The sequence below is a fragment of the Manihot esculenta genome, chromosome 8 (assembly GCF_001659605.2).
Source record: "Manihot esculenta cultivar AM560-2 chromosome 8, M.esculenta_v8, whole genome shotgun sequence".
Taxonomy (NCBI): domain Eukaryota; kingdom Viridiplantae; phylum Streptophyta; class Magnoliopsida; order Malpighiales; family Euphorbiaceae; genus Manihot; species Manihot esculenta.
In genome coordinates, this window is record NC_035168.2 from 457730 (window position 1) to 473372 (window position 15643).

At 36.8% G+C, this 15643-nt stretch overlaps 1 pseudogene; it reads left to right on the forward strand.

Moving 5' to 3' along the window:
* Positions 1–136: 136 nt before the first annotated feature.
* Positions 137–8447, forward strand: LOC110620332 (annotated as a pseudogene).
* The last annotated feature ends 7196 nt before the right edge of the window (positions 8448–15643 follow it).

Consider the following 15643-nt stretch of genomic DNA (forward strand, 5'->3'; position numbering starts at 1 on the left):
TGGTATTATCGGTAGAAGGGCGTGTTTGGGCGTTGGGCCTTGGGAAGGAAAGACTAGACCCAAATTGAGATGCATAGACAAGCCAACCCAATTGAGCTGGCCTTCTGGCTTCTGTAACTTATATTGGAAAACGAAAACCGCGCCCGGCCGTCGCCACTCGTCTTCTCAATCAAAAGCCCTAGCAGCCATCGGAGTAGCGGATGCAAATACGAGATGCCACCAAAGCAACAGTCAAAAGCCGATTTAGCGAAGAAGCAGAAGATCGTCGAAGACAAGACCTTCGGGCTCAAGAACAAAAACAAGAGCAAAAATGTACAGAAATATGTACAGAATCTCAAGCAATCCGTACAGCCCAAAGCTGACCCCAGTAAGGTTGCAGCAAAGGTACGATTTCTTCGTATTTATCTTTTTTCTTCATTGTGTGTTTGTGTATTAATTTTTCACCGAATTTAAGCTGCTGTTTTCAATTGATCTCTAGTTTCTTATGCTTCCTTAGAAAAATTTCTCTTTTCTGAGTGTTTCTATTAAAAAAATTAACAGAAAAAGGAGGAGGAAGATAAGGCAAAAGAGAAGGAGCTGAACGATTTGTTTAAGGTGGCTGTTAGCCAGCCAAAAGTTCCCATTGGTAATTCTATCTTTGCAAATTGAATATATGATTGTGAGTAGTTTTGAGCTTTTGTTGTACGCATATTTTGGTTGAATTTGCTCTATACTAATAGCCCATGTCATCAGGTGCCGATCCCAAGTCTATATTGTGCGAGTTCTACAAAGTGGGACAGTGTGCTAAAGGTTTCAAATGCAAATTTTCACACGATTTGAATGTTCAAAGGAAAGGAGAAAAGATTGATCTTTATAGTGACAAGCGTGACATAGGTTAGTGCATAAGAATTTTTTTTTCATTGAATTCTGAGCTTTCTTCTAGTTATTTTTCTTGCTTCTCATTTTGTTTTGGGTTGCCCCTTAGGATCGATGGAGGAATGGGATCAAGAGACATTGGAAAAGGTTGTGGAGTCAAAGAAAATCGAGTATAATCAAAACAAACCTACTGATATTGTAAGTGATCTTCTTTAAAAACTTGAGTTTGTTTCATGGAGAACAAAAGGGAATTCAGCTTCATCTTTCATTCATTTCCATGCAATATACAGCCTACTTCTAAGCTTCGCGTTCATGGCATGAACTCATGCTTTCTTTTCCCTTATTAATGGTGCTCTTTACCTCTAGTCCGAGAAAATATGATTTCAATATGATATGTCCTTCGTACTTTGGTAGATGTGATATATTTGGAAACTTGGAAAGATGATATGTCCATGCAATTTAACGTAGTGTTTGGTTCGATTCTATGATTAGAATTGCGTGGAATTCAATTGAATCCCAGATGGAATTCATTTCAAATGAATTTCACTGTTTGATTTGATATAACTTAAACGGCAGAATTCAATTGAATTCCATATAATTTCTGTTTGGTTTAATTTCAGAATTGAAATTCATTTGCTCTAAATTCCTAAACTACCTTTAAGGGTAATATATATATATATATATATATATATATAGTCTATTATTGAAAAAAATTTATTCATAATAATAATATAAATCTTCTAACAATGTATTGATAAAATCAAAACAAATAACATGAGAGTTATATTTGTGTATACTCTTGTGCAAGGAAGTTTTCAATTCAAGAACGTGAAGGTTTAAGGTAGATGGCCTATTGTTTAGTATTGTCTATTACTTTTATTTAATATTTACAAATAATATAAAAATTAAAAAATATAATTATTTATTAAAATAATTTTTAATTATTTATTTTGTAATCATTAATATTTTTTTAATGATTTATTAAATTTCAATTATTTATTTAATTAATTAGTAAAATAAATGATACATGAAATGAAAAGTTTTGAAGGGGCATTTTAGTCCACAAAATATTCTTATGTAAGTTTTGTTGAATTCATTTTAAATTCCATCCAAATTTGAAAGAATTGATTTTAGTTATAACCAATTCCATGGAATTCAATTCCTAGAATTTGATTCTAATTTTTCTTCAAACCAAACCCACAAAACATGGAATTCAATTGAATTTCATGATATTTTAGGAATTGGAATTAAACCAAACAGTGTGTAAACCTGAAGAATTTTGAGAGAAATTTTGTATTTTATTCCGATTAAATTGGTTTTTACAAGGTTTGAGTATTTATATACAAAGAATCAACTTAAATTAGGAATATTTACAATAAGAATAAAATTTTGTAACTCAAGCCTAATTAGAATCCCAAATATTTGAATCCTCCTAATTAAAAACCTATGTTGGTCAACACTTCCCCTCAAGTTGGTACATAGATATCACACATGCTCAATTTGCAAACTAAGGTATGATAGGTCTTGTTGCTGAACCTTTTGGTAAACACATCAGCTAGCTGTTTATCGGAAGTCACATGATCTAACCTCAAAACACCATTTATTAACTTCTCTTTAATGAAATGTCAATCAATTTTCATGTGCTTCGTTCGGTCATGTTAAACCGGATTGTGAGTTATACTGATGGCAGCTTTGTTGTCACAGTACAAGAGAAGTTTTTCCCTCTCCAATAGCTTCAATTCCTCCAACAATCTCTACAACTATAAGAGTTCACAAACACCTTGTGCCATCGTTCTATATTCTGCTTCAGCACTTAATCGAGCAACAACACTTTGCTTTTTGCTTCTCCAAGTGACAAGATTTCCTCCCACAAATGTACAGTACCCACAAGTGTACAGTACCCACTAGTCGACCTTATATCATCGAGGAATTCAGCCCAATCTACATCTGTGAATGAATGTATATGAAGATGACCGTGTTTAGAGAATAGGAGATCTTTTTCCAGGAGTAGATTTCAAGTATCACAAAATGCGAAAAACTACTTGCATGTGAGGTTCACGAGAATTATGCATAAACTGACTGCATATGCTATTTTTGGTCGAGTATGCAAAAGATAAATCAGTCTGCCTACTAACCTATGATATTTGCCCATATTCACTGATTCACCAATCCTGCTTGTAACTTGTGATTGCTATGAATGAGAGTTTCTGCTAATTTGCAACCTAACATACCAATTTCTTCTAAAAGATTCAGAATGTATTTTCTTTAAGAAATAAAAATTCCCTTCTTTGACCTAACAATCTCGATTCCTAGAAAATATTGCAGTTTTTCTAGATCTTTAATTTCGAACTCCTGAGCCAAAAGCTATTTCAACCGAGTCATCTCTTCACTGTCATCTCCTGTCATTATTATGTCATCAACATAGACTATAAGAAGAGTAATTTTATTCTTGTGATATCTGATAAACAGGGTATAGTCAGTATTGCTATGTTGATAGCCAAAGGAAATCATAACTCTACTGAATCGATCAAACCAAGCTCTGGGTGGTTGCTTCAACCCATACAAAGCCTTCTTTAGCCTGCATATTTTTCCTAGTGTTTTTTCATCAGCAAATCCAAGAGAGATTTCCATATACACTTCCTCCTCTAAGTCGCTGTAGAGGAATGCATTTTTCACATTAAATTATTGTAGATCCCAGTCAAAGTTGACAACACAAGATAGCAATACTCTGATTGAGTTCATTTTGGCAACAAGAGCAAATGTCTCCTGGTAATCCGCTCCATAAGTTTGAGTATATCTCTTGGCCACTAATCTAACCTTGAATCTTTCAATTGATCCATCTGCTTTGTGTTTCACAGTGGACACCCATTTGCAGCTAACAAATTTCTTCCCAGGTGGGAAAGTGACAAGCTCCCAGGTCTCATTTTCGGCTAATGCTTTCATCTCTTCAATCATTGCTCCCTTTCATTCAGGATCTGCAAGAGCTTCCTTCCAATTCTGTGGAATAGACACAGAGGAAATAAATAAGGCAAAAGCTCTATGGGATGGAGACAGAGAATCATAAGAGAGAAAGTTAGAAATAGAGTGCATTGTGCAAGATCTAACTCTTTTTCTTTGAGCAATTGGTTTATTTAGATTATCAAATGGCTCAAGGTTTAGGGATGACTCACCAGATGGAGAAGAAGAAGATTCATGATACTGAGTAAGCTGCACAATGGCTTTTTCTGCTTCTGTTTTGTCTCTTCTTAAGTATCTCCTTAAATCTGATTTATCCAAACGTTCAATTTGGTCATCAATAGTCTCTTCCTATATAATAGTCTCCTGATCACCAATAGTCTCCCATTGCATAATAGTCTCTTCTAGAGTAAAACGTTCTAGAGTTATAGGACTAGGAATCGTCTCTTCTCTCTCATTGTCCTCCCCCTAAAGAGGTGATGGGGTTGTACTGAAGTAAGGTTCAGTCTCTCTAAATGTAACATCCATACTGACAAAATAATTTCTAGATAGAGGTGGTAATATTTGTAACCCTTCTGTGTAGGAGAGTACCCAACAAATATACATTTAATAGCCCTTAGATCGAGCTTCCCATCTGTCCTATTATGAACAAAACACGTGCATCCAAACACCTTTGGTGGAACAATATAAGTATTTTTCCCTTGTAGCACCTCTAAAAGGCTTTTAAAGGCAAGAGCTTTAAAAGGCATTCTATTAATGAGATAAGCTGTGGCTAAGACTGCATCTTCCTAATAGGTTTTTGAAAGGTTCATGGTAAAAATGAGAGATCGGGTTATTTCCAATAAGTGTCTATTTTTTCTTTCAGTAACAACATTTTGGGCATTAGTGCAAGAACAACTAGTTTGATGCAGTATCCCATTAGACTCCAGATATGTAGAAAAACGGCCATCCATGTACTCTTTACCATTATCAGTTCTCAAAACTTTTATCTTAGTATCAAATTGAGTACAAATCATCTTGTGAAAAGATTGAAAGCAAGAAATCACATCACTTTTTGCCTTTATCAAATAAACCCAATTCATGCAAGTGCAACAATCAATAGAAGTAACAAACCAACAACTACCAGATAGTGAGATCATTTGAGTAGGTTCTCCAAACATCAGAATGGATGGTCACAAAAGGGATCGTATTCCTATTATTACTGGAGAAATAAGAGGTTCTTGTATGCTTAGCATACTTACAAGCATCACAACCTAAAGAACCACATTGAACCTTAGAAAAATAAATCAGGATAAAGTTTCTCTAAAATAAAGAAGGATGGGTGTTCTAACCGTCGATGTCACTATATGATGTCCTAGTTGACATCCTGATTTCTTCCAAAAAGAGCTCGAGTTGAATTCAAACTCAGATTTCCTTCCAACATATACAAGCCATCGTGCAATTTACCATTGTCAATCCTCTTCCTAGTTTGAAGGTTTTGAATAACACAATAGTCAGGAAAAAACTCAATTTTACAGTTAAGTGCTTTGGTGAGAGCACTAACAGATAAAAGATTAACAGGGAAATAAAGAACATGAAGAATAGAGGATAGCTTGATATTTGGAGTACAAATAATAGAATCGGTTCCAGATATAGGAGTGGAAGAACCATCTGCGATTCTAACAGTGTCTTTTTGTAGACATGGAAGATAATTAAGGAAGCCTTCAGAGGAGTCCGCCGTATGTCTATTTGCACCAGAATCAATAATCCATGGAGTAGAATCAAGAGACAAAACAAAAGTATTGTCATAAGTCCTTACATTACCCACACGAGTCACTGCCATTTCAAGAAAAAAACTACTTTTTTTCTGTAAAAAACAATGGATAGCTTGATATTTGGAGTACAAATAATAGAATCGGTTTCAGAAATAGGAGTGGAAGAACCATCTGCGATTCTAACAGTGTCTTTTTGTAGACATGGAAGATCATTAAGGAAGCTTTCAGAGGAGCCCGCCGTATGTCTATTTGCACCAGAATCAATAATCCATGGAGTAGAATCAAGAGACGAAACAAAAGTATTATCAGAAGTCCTTACATTACCCACACAAGTTACTGCCATTTCAAGAAAAAAACTACCTTTTTTCTATAAAAAACAGTGAAAAATTATTGTTACTAAAGAATAAATTATTGTTCACAGGTGAAAAAAGCACGGGTCCAGCAGATCAAAAGCGCGACTTGAAGGCAAGTCTGCCGGAAAGGATTGCCGTCGGAAAAGACCACTGGAAAACGTCACACTCGCCGGTGCGTGGGAAAGACACAGAATCTTGCAAGGGCGCGTGAGCCTCACGTGCGTGGCTTTCCAGAGTCGGAACTGGACAGCTGGCCGGCGACGGTCCGGTGACCCTGCTAGTGGCGACGGTGAGATGAAAAAAAAAAGTTCCTAGATAAGGTAGTACAAAAAAAGTAGATCTAGGGTTTTAGAAACCCTAAGAGAAAAATTGAATTTAAACCCTAAAATCAAGAAAAAAAATTTTGATACCATGAAGAATTTTGGTATGAATTTTTTATTCTCTTCCAATTAAATTGATCTTTACAAGGTTTGAGTATTTATACACAAAAAAATTAACCTAAATTATGAATATTTACAATAAAAATAAAATCATTTAACTCAAGCCTAATTAGGATCCCAAAAATTTGAATCCTCATAGTTAGAAACCTTCTATATTGGTTAACAAATCTACTAAACATATAAAGAGAGTGATTTTGAGGGTTCTTGTCAATTTCACAAGGGGAAAAATGATCAAGCAAGTGTATTAAGAGTGGGTATAAAATTATTAGTGGAGAGATTACATGATTAAGAGAAATGTTGTGGATATTAGATAGAAAAGGAGGTTCTTTTAGGATAAAAAGGGAATGTCAAGGAAGCAAGATGAAGCAAGATGACAGAGGTGTCTGTATGGTATTTTTGAAGTCCAATTTCTTTAAGCTCAGTGTACATGCATAGTTGAGCTTGTGGCATGATGCATTCAGGATGCATACAAGCTTACTCTCAAAAGTCAAATGCAAACCAGATTGGGCATATGTGCTAAAGGATATCAGTTTAGCCTTGAGAAGGAGTAATATTTGTTGCCATAATTTGGGCTGCTATAGACATTGAACATTTCTCGTTTAATTGAACATTTAATTTTTGATTTATTTGTACAACTTTTGCTATATGTAAATATATGCAGGTTTGCAAATACTTTTTGGAAGCTGTGGAGAAGAAACAATATGGCTGGTTTTGGGTCTGTCCAAATGGGGGTAAGATTGTCATTATCGACATGCTCTTCCTCCAGGATATATATTAAAGTCACAGATGAAGGCTTTGTTAGAGGAAGAGAGTGAAAAGATTCCCATTGAGGAGGAGATTGAAAATCAGGTGATAACATTTTTGCTTATGTTAGGAATACCTTGCATTTAGCAACAGGATCTTACAACAGATTATATGTCATTATTTGTTATGGTCATTACTTTTACCATGCAATAGTTTTTGGCTAAATAGATGTTCTTGGTTTTAGCGCGCCAAAGTGACAACTTCAACCCCAATGACTCCTGAGTTGTTCATGCAATGGAAGAAGAAAAAGATAGAAGAAAGAGATGCTGGTTTGGCTGCACAGAGGGCCGAAAGGGCTAAGAATGATCGGATGAGGTATATCTACCTTTCCCATCCAACCCCACAACCTCCCCCCACCCCACCCCCTTCTATTTCCTCATCAGGTCATGCATTCACCTCCCACAAACACCCTTCCACACTCACAGAGATGATCACTTACGTCTAGTCCATTAGGTGTTATTTGCTAAACATGTATTTTTTATTGCTTCCCAGTGGCCGTGAGCTGTTTCTATCAGATGCTAGTGTTTTTGTGGATGATGCTGAGGCATATGAGGAATATCAAAGAGAGGAACAATATGATGTTCCTGAAGAGAAGGTAAAGTATCGACTTCTTTTAGCTTGAAACAAGCAAAGGTCTTTTTTTATTAAAAAAGAAATAAAATAAAATAAAAAAGGAAGAAGAAGAAAGGAGGATACTGCAAAATGAAATTTCTTTTCAACTGACTTAACATCCGGGTTTGCTCCTACTCAGGCCAATGTCAAATCTTCTGCTGATGGACCAAGTACCGCAGCAACAACTGTTGATGAAGATGAAGATGATGACGATGATGAACTGGACATAGATGAGCTTAATGAACTGGAAGCAAGCTTAGCAAAAACATCAATCCAAATTCAGGAGCCTGGCTGTGTCAATTAATTTTGAGGTGCAGAGTCAGATGTCTACATGCCTTTTAAAGTGTTGACTCCATGATCCTGCCGCAGAAAGATGTTCTTGACCTATAACCACTTTACTAGCCATTGATTGTGTTCTGCGAAATCTTTCAGGAAGTTACAAGCCTTCCTGGTTTCGGCGAAACATGTTTACCTGATACCTTCAATCTATGATATTAAATGAGTTTATTATGCATGTTCATGTCAAGTGGCCTTCGCAATTTGTTTTTAATTTAGTAGTTTTGACACTAGGTTTCCCCATTCACAATGATGTTGGGAAGAGGGTCATAAACGTGACTAAGGATTGATATTTCTTAAGTTTTACCTAGTAAGGGATTGCTGATATTTTTATTTGCTATTCGCTGTATAATACTTAATTTTTCCCTTTTGTTAATCATTTTCGCTTACTTGCAATTCCAAATTTTGAAGAAATTCAAATGAAAAAATTTTAAAAAATTTAAAAAAATGATTTTTTTTTTGAAAAAAAATTGTATTCAGCAAAACCAATAGTATAAAAATTCAATTCTCTTAAATTTCTTGTGATATTTGATTTTGAATTAAAAGTAAATTTTGTTAAAATTATTAAAATTTTACGAAAAATAATTTCGTCTAAATTTATTTATATCAAAATTACTTAATTAGTTTTTAAATTTTTTTATTTTTTATTTTTTATTTTTAATTAATAATTACTCTTTATAAAAATTATTTTAATCTAATAATCACTGTTAATATTTAATATATTTATAATTAATATTAAAAATTTATTATATTATTTTGTTTATTTAAATAAATAATTTTTATATTTTAATAGTAACAATTATGTAAATTTAAATTTTAAATGTTAAAAAATATTAATAATATTTTTTGAATGCGATAAAATGATTATTATTTATAAGAATAAATATTTATGTGTAGTTTAATAATAATAAAAATAATACATAAATTTAATTTAATTTAAAATTTTATTATTAATTTATCTAATATAAAAAATTTTAATTGAATTCTATTACATTTAAATTGATTTCAAACAAAGGAATTCTTTCCTGAATAGAAATTGATGTCTAAAATTTAATCAGGAGTCAGATTTAGGTATCTTTTCTGAAAACTTGGTTTGTCTCTCCTTATTTTCTTTTATTATTTTTCTTTTTTATCACTAGGGTTTCTCTCTCCTTATTTTTTTTTATTCTTTTTCTCTTTTATCATCTAGTGACGTGTAATTGACGTCCTGCGCTCGTACTCTCCTATCATAGTCATGCTGGCTGTATGTATGAATGTATTGTGTCCTTTTCTATCGTCAGGCATCCATTTAATTTCATCTAGTGCCTTAGACACGATTTTAGATATCACGGGTTTTATTATCCCACGGGGTTAACGGATATTTAAGACCAAGTCCCCACATGCATATTCGCGCCCAGCTCGACTTGTTGGGGCAAGTTTTGGGCTTGTACAAAGAGTAGGCCCTTGCACTAGGCCCTAATAGAACTAAGGCCCAGTCTTTCTAGCGCGGTCTTTGCCAAGGCCTGGGTGCCGAAAGTCCGGTCATCATCAAATGCCCTTTTACCCACTCATTAATTATTCCATAATTTATGAGGGGTAAATTTCGAGATCTTAATTATTATCGCGTGACTCTAGGAAAGCTCTGTCAAAACGTCCCTTTTTTGCCTTTACCCATTTCAAACTTGCGCTTTTGCTTTCACTTGTTGCTCTGCCTCTTGTACTGTTTCTGCTATCTTACTCTTTCTCTTCTCTGTAATCCCTAATTTTTCAATCCGAGATACATTTTACTCCTCTCATGGCTTCTACTAGGATTTTCAATGTAATGGGTTTGGTGTCTTCTGTTACTCCTTCCTCCTTCACCAACTATTTTTTTGCAACTATTCTGACACCACTATCTTTAAAATTAGGACTCATTTGCCCAATGAATGAATTATTCTCCCCTACCTACCATCGACTGGCCTGATAGACATTCAGTAGGAACGTAATTTGATTTTTTTTGTCAAACAACATGACTTCGGGCTGACCTTCCCTTTTACCCCTTTCTTTATCGAGGTTTTCAGTCATTTTAGGGTGACTCCTCGAATGTTGTCCTCTAACTCTATTTTGTTCATGTGCTGTTTCGAGTCTATCTACCTGTGTTGGGGTTTTGCCCCTTCTATCGAGTTGTTTTGTATTTTCTTCCACCTTATTAAGTCTAACCATGGGTTTTATTACTTCGGTCCTCGGACTGGGTTGTCTATATTCGTGAAGTACAAGGACTCAACTAAAGGTTGGGGAAAAAATTTTATGGTTGTCGAGCTAAAGGAAAGCTCAAGGATTAACTGGGATATCGACCTCTCATGGGGAAAAGTTCCTCAGAGCTATAATGACTTCCCTAGGTTAAGCCTAGTAGACCAAATTTTTCTTCTTCGACTGACCTCTGTAAAGAAGAAATATAGTTGTCGAGAAGTGCATATTTATGTCTAACCTGCGGGACTGCTAGAAAGCTGGTATTTTTTAGTTTTATTTCCTTTTATGTTCTTCTTTTGTTGTTTCGAGCTCTGACTATTTCAACTTCCACCATGCCAATGCATTCCATCAAGCTTCCCAAGAACTTCACTCTATCTAGGGAGAGCATGAAGGACACTCTGGCTGCTTTTAAGGTCAACAAGTATGTTGTTGACGTGACTAGGGAGGTTTTCCAGGCTGCAGCCCCCACATCGTCTGTTCGCTGCTCTACTCCTACCCCCCACCTTTTCTAGCTTTGGTGCCAGTGTCAGGGGGCTCTCGCTCAGCGGCTTCTAGGACGTCGGTCCCTTCCAAACCGCAAGCCTCTTTCAATGCTCCTCTTGCTCCAAAGGAAGTTCTTAAGGAGCTTATCGCAATTAGCAAGTCGCTAGAGCAGCTCAGAAGATGGCACTAGAACTGCTCCTTTGGATGTTCCACCCATTCATGTTATGAGTGCTATCACTATTGAAGGCAGGGCTGCTAAATGCGCCTGAACTTCAGAACCCTTAGGGGAAGCCCTTTCCCCTCCCGTTGATAAGGGGAAAAAGGCGGTAGAGCACTTGTCGTCTGCCCTAGACAACGAACTACTAAACGCTGGCGAGGTGATTGCTGAGTCTATGCCAGCTCTGTGCCCGGGATGCTATGTGAGAGGATGTTTGGGGGGGTTCTGATGCTTTCAACCCCTGTTTTCTGGCCCTTGTCAGGCATCTGGCCTATGCTACCAAACAGCAAGTAGTCTTTAGCTCGTGCTCCCTAGAGGATCTTAGGGACAGCCTTAGGGAGATGTTCCTCATGGCAAGTTGTTTGTCCTTCTTGAAAGTGTTTTTGAGTTTCTAACTTTTCTAACTTTACTTTTTTTTTCGTGGCAGTCCTTTGGCGTGTTTATGGAGATCGATGCCCGAAATCGATCTCTCCAGAGCTCAATGGACCAGCACATTGCTGAAGCACGTCGAGACGAAAATGTAGTCACTACAGATAAGGCTCGTGGGCATATTATCAAGTTCTGGGGGCAGATTGAAGACCTCACTAAGAAATTGGCAGAGATGAGGGAGGAGGTCGCCGGGTCTTCCCAACGGGCTACTGCGGCAGAATCTCAATGAGATGAAGCCCTCGCGCAACTATCTACTTTGAAGGAGACTCGCCGCCAGCGCAATAAGGCTTGGGCCTAGAGTGACGAGGCCTTGGCTCGTGCTACTGTCCTCCAGCAGGAGCTTAAAAAATACATCGAGGACCTAAAAGCATGACTTCAGCGGAAGAGAAATCTCGACTTCAGCAGCAGCAACTCCGCCAAGAGGTTTCTGCCCTGGAGGAGAGGTGTGCCTCCTTGCTGAGGGATGCCCAAACTGTAGAGGATAGAGTTCAATAGGCCTATAAAGTGCGGCTGCAGGAGTATAAGGACTCCGCAAAGCTAAAGGAGAAGATTCAATAGGCCTGCGAAGCGCGGTTGGAGGAGTATAAGGGCTCGGCGGAGCTAAAGGAAAAAATATATTAGGAGACCTTTCGCATGTTCGCTTCAAGCTTCAACCTGGACCTCAAAGCTGCTTATGATGCCCTCCTTCGCTCCGTTGGCTGACTTACGAGCCCCCGAACTCGATTCCGATGGCGAAGAGGTCTACTATGGAGAGGATGATAATCCTCTTCCCAAGAATCGCCCCCCATTTTTTGCCCCCTACATTGCAGGAGGGAAACCCTGTACATGACTTAGTCAATTTTGCTTCCCTTCCCCTACTGCTTCTGTAACCCATTTGAATGGCGTAGGGAAATAATAATTAATAAATTTTTGAACCTTTCTATTATTTTTCAGTTGTTTGTTTTATTTTTTTTTTGTCTAATTGAATGTCATTTGTATTTCTATACTTAAATTATTTTTTGCTTATATTGTCTGTAAATAATGTCGAGCTACTCGTTTGATATTTTGCTCGTAAAAACGTCTAACGTATTGCATTTTGAATTCTGTTTGTTGAATTTCTTGATTTTTTTATGCCTTTTGGCTCTCTGAACCCTTTAGACAGTCAGGTTGTAAGCTCTTTCTCCGGGCTGACTTAGCACTAGAGGCAAATTTTTGAAGTCTGTGTTTCCTGTAATTTCCCTTAGTCTTTATACAGCTCTTTGTATTGATTCATATTGTTCCAAAGTTCTAATTTTCTTTATTTGTAATTCGGTATTCGTGGTGTCAGGGTCCTTTTCCGAGGTCAGTGTCTTGCCTTAATTTTATTCTAGTTTGGCTTTGGAGTCCCGAGTTCCCTCTTCGAGGTCGGCACCATGCCTTAATATTATCTTTGGTAAAGCATTAAGGGTGCTGAGGTATTTTTCTGAGATCGGTATCATGCCTTAGCTTTATTTTTAGGTGGGCCTTATGGGTGCCGAGGTTCTTTTTTGAGGTTGGCACCATGCCTCTGTTTCATTTCTTTTGGCTTACACCTTTGCCAGTATGGGCCTTTAGCATGACCTTCATTTCCTCAATCGGTTTCGTGATCCCTTTTGGTTGTACAAGAATATGTGGAGCTTAGTATGTCTGGAAGCACAGGTGACAGTGCGGTTGTCAAAGCCAGTAAAAAATAACCTTTTCAGTTATCAATAATTTTACAACTGCTGATAGAGCATAATTTAGACCATATTATCATGATGTTAATTTACACTTTCTCTGCCTAATTTTGTGATTTTAATCTTATTCTGCAGAAAATAGTGTAAAGGGACAATTTGGTGAAAATGCCCCTAAAACTGCCTAAAATGGAGCAAAAAAGAGCAAGCATGCCAAATGCAACTTGAAAGGAGCCTAATAAGGAAAGTAATTTGAAATTCAAATTTCAAATCCTTAAGAGAATTCAAAATTCAAATTCAAGATTCAGCTCATTAAGGAAAGTGCTAAATAAGGAAAGTGCCAAATAAGGAAAGTGCCAAATAAGGAAAGTGCAGTCTGCAGAGCAGTTTGAAATTCAAGATCTTCAAGAATCATTTTCCTTATTAAAGAAGCCAAATCTTTAGAAGATGCACATTCAAATTTGAAATTCAAATTCAGCTTGTCAAAGAAGCCAAAGAATTCACATATGCCACCTCAAGTCTTGCACATTCAAAATTCAAAATTCAAAAGAGAGGCCCCACCTCATCAATGCAAGATATGGGCGGCATGGGCAGCACTTGAGCAGCTAAGAATTCAACTTGGGCAGCAGGTAAGGACCTAGGGCAATACTTTCAACTATAAAAAGACACATAAGGAGCCTCCCCATGCTTTTTCTACTCTCCCTTATACACACATACGGGATTGCAAGTGGCACCATCTCTTCTTCTTCCTTTCTTTATTTTCTTGTTTTGTTTCAGCCATGAGTGGTTGAAACCTTTTATTCTAGTTGAAGATTAGGTGATACTTTGGTTGTTTTATGGATTGTGAGATCTAAACATAAGTTGTTTATCTTTTGGTTATTCAATATTTGTGCAATTTCATGCTTGATTCCATTATTGCATTGTTATTATGATCAATGTGGCCACTTGATTCTTGATTGCAAGATAATATATTGTTAGTTTGAATAATTTTGAGTCCGTAATTGCTTGGATTATTCAAACACAAGAACACTTGGTGTAAAAACTAAGGAAGTTGCATAATCTAGCAATATCACCATGCGTTTGGGTAGCTAGGATTAGATCTCTCTATTTCTTAATGCAATTGACAGTTGTTTTGATGCCTAAGGCCCAAGGATGTTCCTTGGCAACTTGTTGATTAGTGATTAATTAGAGGACGTTCTCTAATTGGTTTATGATTAAGGAGAGACATAGTGGTGAGAAGCATCTTCCATCTCCATTACTAATCTATTGAATCTATCAAGGGAAACTAAGTGTCAATGATCAATCTCAACAACTGAAATGGATCTAATTCTTCGACTAGATCTTTCTCATTATTGAAATCTCTTATGTTTATTATTCGCTTTCTTTTATTGCTTTCAGGTTTAGATCAATTCAATCAATCTCAAAACCCCCCTTACTTTATTGTCAGTTTATTCCGCTTTCAGTTTAATTTGCTTTCAGTTCTCTTGCTTTCAGTAGTTTTGATAAGGAAGATAAGTAAGTTTTCAATTCCCTGTGGATTCGATCCTTTCACCACTATCTGCAGTTGTAAGATTGTTGATAACCAGAAAGGTTATTTTTGACCGGTTTCGACAACCGTAAGTCAAAAATTGGCGTCGTTGCCGAAGAATTGATTTAACTTGTTTATTTTTCTTTCATGACTAGATTTGGACACAAGGAAACTCTGCCTTACAATCCAGAAATTGAGCGCACAATCAGGAGATTAGGAAAGCAAGCAACTTAACTTTGGGAGACAGCTGAAGCTGAATCTGCGCAGGAAGCACACCCCATCGCAGATCCACCTTCTGAATCATCTGAATTGCACCATCAAGCCGCTGAGATGGCTGAACACATGCTACAACCTGCTGCCCATGCTGGACATGCTATCCGAGAGGAAATAATGCAACAAAATCCAGCCATGAGGGCACCAATGCCAAGAGAAAGAACCATGAGAGAGTTGGCGCCCCTATAGGTGATCAAGCACCTCTTTGCATCACTTATCCACCTCTGATAGTTCCCTTTGAACTGAAAAAAGGTTTGATTCATCTACTCCCTAAATTTAGAGGTTTAGAGAATGAAAATCCACATAAGCACTTAAAAGAATTTAACATTGTCTGTTCATCCATGAGGCCGCAAGGCATAACTGAAGAACATGTTAAATTGAGAGTTTTTCCTTTTTCACTTGATGATTGTGCTAAAGATTGGTTGTTTTATTTACCACCTGGATCTATCACCTCTTGGGATGACATGGTAATAGCTTTTCTGAACAAATACTTCCCAACTTCTAAAGCCATTGGCATAAGGAGAGAGATCAGTAGCATTAGGCAAAAACAATATGAGGATTTATATGACTACTGGAAAAGGTTCAAAAGATTGTGTACAGGTTGTCCTCAACATGATATCTCAGACAAGTCACTCATAGAATTCTTTTATGGAGGTTTGCTACCATCCGAAAGGAGATTTATTGATGTGGCATGTGGAGGTTCCATCGCAGATAAGACACCTAGGG